Raw genomic sequence first — 7,260 nt, 5'->3', positions numbered from 1 at the left:
TCATGCGAAAGAAGGTCAGGAGTCTGGAAACACTACAGACTTAGAGACCACGCAAGTGGATTCTCAACACCCTACCTTTATTCTGGAGGAGCAGAATGATAAAAACATTATTGCTTAGCTGACGCAAAACCATAAGCTGAAGCACCAGAACGTAGTAGAAGCACTTAAATATGCTAAGCGAAATGGGATCGCGCACCCTAAGCTGGCAACTTTAGTTGACAGAGTATATCAGTCATGTACAGACTGTGATCTCAATCAGATTAAGCGCTATGGGTTCGTACCGCTTAAGAGTGTGACTGAAGATATTCCATGGCGCAGGGTCATCATTGATCTGGTTGACTTGCCCACGTCCGAGCACACAGGCGACCATTACGTATGCCACTTCTTTGATGTGGCGTCACGGTTTAACTTGCTCTATCCATTAAAGGATAAGAATACGCAGACCGTGGCAGAATTATGTTGCCAAGTCTTTGCTGACCACGGATGGCCGGGTATTATGTGCACTGATAACGGTAGTGAGTTCTGCGATGACGTAATGGAATCGCTAGTACTCGTATCAGGCATATGCCATAAGAGAGGTGTGCCATATAAGCCGTAAACGCAAGGCGCGAATGAAACGCGCCATAGAAGACTTAAGTTCTTCTTGCGTACTGCATTAACGGATGATGCAGATGATTGGTCGTACCACCTTAAGTGGGTACAAACACAGATGAACGAGTGTGCTGATCCGGTTACAGGAACTACACCCGCTCACTCTTTTCGTGGCAGATATAGTGAGTTACAAATCCCCCTTTAAAAAGGACGAACCTGATCATCATGAGTTACCATGGTTAGAGAAGGTACAACGTATTTATAACGTTGTATATCCTTGCTTGCGAAAAATACGCAATATAGCCTTATTAAAAAGGCAAAAGCGTTGGAACACTACCAAGAAGATAGCAGAGTATCAGGTCGGTGACAGAGTTAGCATCCGTCAACGTAATTCCGATGCTACTGTATTAACATCTAAATGGATAGGTCCATATATAATCTCTGTAGCAGGCACTAAAAGGGGAACACCCCGATGGTTCTGGTGCGCTTAATATAGGCACAAGTTGTATTCCGACTGCAGAGATTATACTCGCAAGAAGACATGACTCTAATGCCCCTCTTGATCGTTCCGAATTTAAAGACAGTATATGGAGAACGGATAAGGGAGGCTATACATACTATCGTACACGCTATATAGACGGTACAATAGCTGAGTTGACTTCAGATGCTTTCGATAATCAAGACTATTTAAAAGCCTTTGATCGAAAATGGCGTAAATACCTGCATAAGTCACAAGCTGAAAAAGATAGCATGTTTCCATCGTCTGAAGGAACGGAAGTTAAAACTTATCCGCCTACAGCATTTATCCCGAGCTTTAATGCTCATCCTTCATATGTGCTTAAGACACTGAAGCGTAAGAAACGTCCAGTCGACCACCACGGACCTACTGGACCTAAGCCCAAAACTCACAGGGTAACCGAGAACGCTTAACTTCTCCGCCTGAAAAACATTAACTATATGTTATGCTACTTAATGTTTCCACCCGTTATTCCTTTCTCGCTTTTTGACCCATAATCAGCTTGAGTGAGCAACTTGCTTCTCATGGGTTTCAAAGCTGGGTGGGAGCCGTGTAATAAGCCGGGCCTCCACATTAGACTCTATGTTATAAACGTACTTTTAAGCAGTACGTAAAATATAAACGTACTCTTAATAGTACGAGGAATTTAAGTTTCCTAAATGTACTCTTAATAGCACGAGGAACTTAAGTTTCCTAAAATGGGTTTTAATGGTTTTATTAGTTAATGCCTTTTCCATTTTACATATCAGATATTTGGAAGAGGCCATTGAAAGGCCTCAGTAAAATACCAAACATAAAGAGTTGGTCTAGTTCTGATAATAGAACTTCATTTACTTTCCAACTTTATTTATATCTGAATACTTCGGTAGCGAGATGGCGCAACCGAATATAGGTTTCCAGGGACTATTAACGTTACCTAGTTGATCCTCCAATCAGCCAACCAGATGTGCCAGTCTGATGAAGGCTAAGTCGGTAATTCTTGATAAGTGGCATGTTATTGGTCAAGACAATAACTAAGGGCATCAAGAGTAGTTTTATTTCTTTTTATTTCTTTTTCTAAACATAGGATTTTATGAGTCTCTCGGATTCGCCTCAATGAAACATACCATAGTTTCTAATAGAGCGACAACGAAACACTAAATAAAATCCCTTCGGCGGAAACAGTACTGAGAGGATTATATATAGGCAATGTTTCAGCCTCACAATCCCTCAGAGTATTGCTGTTTTCACGAGGCATATCTAACTTTACTAAAAGTCTCATTTCGTTTATTTACTTTGATATTTACACGATACTTAGAATTTACCTACGCGCTTATTTATTCCAAGGCATTAGTATCGCCTTATTAGACCGAATCTTACACTATTCAGTCCGGTCCTCGGGTCTGTTCTTCAATAAAATCCTCTTAGGAAATTTGTGTGATTCTATGACGTCATATCCCAAGTATAGTGTTGTTATACCTTGGAATTGGTATCCATGGTATAATATATTTCCATGATATTGTACAGCGCTATATTTCGTTAATATCGTACCTATTATATCCTAACTGAATTTAAATTTAGATGACTATACTTTGTAATTTCATATTAATGTGTTTTAGTGATCAATTGATCATTGAATGGCTATAGTCGAGTCATATATGTTTGTCCTTCGTCAACTACTATTCTACCTTTATTTATCATGTATTATCGCCCCATATCTATATCCTAATAACACCCACGTTAAATTTATCCGTACACTGTTATGTTCTTCTCATTAAATGAGATCGCATTCAATTGAATGTGATCTCATCATTTCATGTACGCATACGTGTAACTCTGTTGTGTCTTATGTAGCGGAAGCCATGTATCTATAACACACATGACCTCCTGTAATATATGTAAAAATCTGAGTGTCGTAGCATGTGTATTTGCTGAGATATCAGTGTTTAACTATGTGTTATATGTTGGTTATTGTATGTTTCCAAGTGTTAGAGTTTATTGCAAAACGTAAATGCTTGGTGAAAACCCTTTTTTTTGAAAAATTTAAAAACAATTAGGCCCATTTCTAGGCTCCGTTTTTTTCTGTGTTTATATACGTAAACGCATATGACTAAAAACATAAACGCAAATGACTAAAAACATAAACGCATGCGACTAAAAGCATAACGTTTATGAATGATATCAATTATTGTTCGTCTCTCGTCCGCCTATGGTGCGGGCGGTCACCATTATGCTATATAATGACTCTAATAACGTTGTACTATCCTCTTTATTCTATCATCACAGGGTTGACCGCGTGCGACACCCCTATTTGTTATGCCTACCAATAATGGTTATCAGTGGCAACTCCTTGTTGTCCCTGACCATATCGTAGTATACCATTAAACCTACTTACTCTGGTCTGCTCTTATTATTAGTGACTTGAGGTGTTATGTATGAGATGCGCGTGGTATGATGTCCTCATGAGCATACTTGAGATGGGCACGCTTTCCGTGACTCCGTCACAGCGCCTTACATGTTCCGCCTGCCACACCAATGGGGTTGTACATGTTCCGCGGTCTACGTAATAGTGCTACCCATGGTATCGTTTGGTACGTAATAATGCTATCCGATTCAACACCACTCACGGCGACTATGCAACACGCTGGAGGCTGCGGGTTCCTACCGACCCTCAAGTGTTCGCGCAAAGTTCAATGCGGCGTGTCCTCAGGGTTGCTCACCTCTGAGTAAGAGTCAACAGGGTGCTCGCCTGTACTCTCAGCATCTAAATAACCATACGGTCTATTCAGTCAACTGTGATGATGCCATGCAACACGCTAGTGAGGTTGCGGTTGCTCACCGACTTCTAAGTGCCTACGCAAAGTTCAATACGCCGTGTCCTCAGGGTTTCTCGCCACTGAGCTAGAATCAACAGGATGCTCGCCTGTACTCTAAGCATATAGATATACTTGCCACTCACCACCACCGCTCATGTTTAGCGACGTTTGGCGTCGTGTATTTGTTTGTTTCTATGTCTGTTATATTGATGTTGCACGTATATTGTTATGACACTAGTGTATGCCCTTGTTTGTTTATGTGTGTGTGATGTCTTCTTATAGTGTATGATGCATCAAATTACTTATATCATTTCCATGTTCCATTGCTGTCGAATATGTATCATGTCTGTCTATCGTAATGTATGTAAGCAATGTGTCTTCTAATAGTGATCTGTGCAGGGTTTTATTCGAATACAGGTGTCTATTTTATATATGACAGCTTTTATTAAAAGAAGATTACCCCTCTAACATCTACTATCGGTTATATGAGTGTGTTGTCATCACCCATGCACGCAGAAAGGACGCAACCTCGGCCAGAACATACCATCGACCCAGGCTGCTCTAACCTTGTGCCAGGCGTCGTTGTCGTCGGCTCTCACGCGTTTGAATCCGTTTGTGATATGCAGGCACGACGTTGGGATCGTCAAAGGCATCGGCTGTCACCCAGGTAGGAGATCCTTCCAACCAATGTACCAAATATTCCGATTGTTGAGTCGCCTCATTATGACGGTGCGATATGATGTGTCGAAATGTCGAACCTCCCTCTCTCCATAGATATTCATCTAGTGGTGGTTCCGTAGCCCGATGGACAAGCCAAAAAATATCCACATTCACGGGTCGATCTCTAAGCTCAGGCGGCTTGCTGCCATCCTTTGCTCGTAGATGGTAACTCCAATTTTCCTGACTATGAATCACGTACGGACCAAGCAGTGGTTTCATGGCTTTGGTCGTCGCCCCCTGTGTGAGTATCATGACGACGTCCCCCGTCTTAAATTTAATCAAATCAGATTTACGCATCTGATCCGTAGCCTCTGCCATGGCATCAGTATACTTAATTGTTTTCTGATGAAATTTTGGTAGGATAGTCTTCTCCAAATCATCCAGCCTCTTTAACCGTGCATCATTCGTAGTAGGAATATGACCAGATAAGTCATCAGTCATGTTTGTAAACGGGACATGTCGTCGACCAAAATAAACGCTGAATGGTGCTGACTTGTAACGTCGTGATATCCGAAGGTTCTGGTATAACAAAATAAACGGTAGAAATTCATCCCACAACTCCGGACAACCAACACACAATGCGCGCACGCATTTGTGGATTTCCTTATGCCGGCGCTCTGCCGCGCCCAATGTCTGCGGGCGGTATGATTGGGACGTCTTGTGTATAATGTTCAACGCTCGTGTGATGGATTTGACAGTGTTGTTTACAAATTCGGTGCCCTCGTCACTCTAAATCCTACGAGGAAATCCATGCTCACCAAACACTGAGACTGTCTCTGCCGCCACTGTCTTTGCATCCTTCGCAGGTATCGCCTGTAGAATAGAGTAGCCCGACGCCACATCAAGCACATGTAAAAATTTGTTTCCTTTAGTGGATGTGACCGCCATAGGAATATGATCCATTTGTATGTGATCCCAGAGGTACCGAGCGGTAATATTCATTGAAGAATGAAACCCCTTCTTCATCGTATCGTTGCCCAAGCATGTGCGACATAACTTGCGGACCTCTTCTGTGATTGGAAGCATCTGGTCCCAGTTATGCCCATCTTCCCGCATCTGTTGTACTGTAACTGATGGGGCCGGATGTCCTTGTTCATGAAAGTGCCATGTCAACTGTACACGACGATTCGCTTCCTCGTGCCCTGAATGATTCATCACTGTAGCGCCCGCACACATCTCAGAAATTGGTGCAGCGATCTGTCGCGTTCGTTTCGTCATCACCGGTTGTGCACAATCTTCCTGATAACGTGTACTAGTGTCTTCATATACAGGTACCTCCAAGCCTAAGTCACACCAAAGCGATGGATTGACTTTGTACCCAGATGGAGGGCCAATACGTACCACAATAGTATGCTCCCACGGGTATTTACCACAAGCCTGTGAGCCGTGGTTCAAGAATGTGTGAGCCGTACGTGGGATAAGTACCAGGTCTGCTTGCATCATCGACAGAAGTAGCGGGAACCATGGTGCACGTGTGTTCAACGGTAAACATATTGTATAAGACGCCATGGTAAGTTCATCCATGCGTTATTTTTTTCTCCAGTCAAACTTAAACGCCCCGACATCCTTGTCGTACGACCAGTTTTGGCGAAGCTGAGCGTTATGACTTGAGGCAAAGGCGTCGACGTCGTTTGATCCAAAGTGTTTCTGGATCTGGTCAAAGAAATCCGGAAACAACTTCCAACATGACGTATAGAACACCGCTGGGTAGTTGATATCCGCCGTGCCCTCATGAACACGACTCCACATGTCTGGTAACTTGTTCAGTTCTCCAGGTACATGTGTAATAGTAAAATTGAACTGTGCAATAATATGATGCCATCGTTGTAACATACTATTCAGCTCCAGCTGAGTGTTCATGTATATAAGAGCCTTATGGTCACAAATCATGAAAGTGAACCAGAGCATAGGTAAGTGCTAATAATTATTTCATCGAGGTTGCATATATCTGCTGTGCCTTGTTGAGAGTCTTTGAGAAGAACATCAGGTAATGTTTCCGTCCGTGAATCAATTGAAACAATGCGCCACCAATCCCATAATCGCTGGCATCCGTTTTTAACTCAAGTGGCACACCATCAACAGGAAAATTCAACCTAACTGCCAACACGATAGCCTTCTTCATCTGATCCCACGCCAATTGATGTTCTGGCTTCCAACGATCTCCAATGGGCTCCTTTGGCATAAGTTTAGAAAACGTTCGGAGTGGAGCTACCTTGTGTGTAAAATTAAGTAAATGCTCATGTAGGAAGTTTTCTAGTCCTAACGCAGAGGCAATATCCCTTTGACATCGTGGAACTGGCCAGTCAATTAAACGTTGCTGTTTCTCATGATCCACGTCAATGCCTTTAGCTGACATCTTCTTTCCCAGGACCATCACCTCTCGCACCGCAAGGTGACATTTCTTCTGATTAAGTTTGAAGTTATTCTCCGTCAGGCGTCGAATGACCTCTTGAACCGTAACAATGTGCTCCTAGTAGTCGTCCGACGCAATTATTAGGTCATCAACATAGCATTGCACGTCCAGTCCCGCCATCAAATTGCTGATTGTGCGTTGAAATTGTGGCGTGAGTGTCGTCAATCCAAAGGGAGCCGACGTAAACGAGTACTGCTGATTGTCCCATGTAAACGAAAACATGT

The sequence above is a fragment of the Sphaeroforma arctica genome, assembly GCF_001186125.1.
Source record: "Sphaeroforma arctica JP610 unplaced genomic scaffold supercont1.648, whole genome shotgun sequence".
NCBI lineage: Eukaryota > Ichthyosporea > Ichthyophonida > Sphaeroforma > Sphaeroforma arctica.
This window is presented reverse-complemented; position numbering follows the sequence as displayed.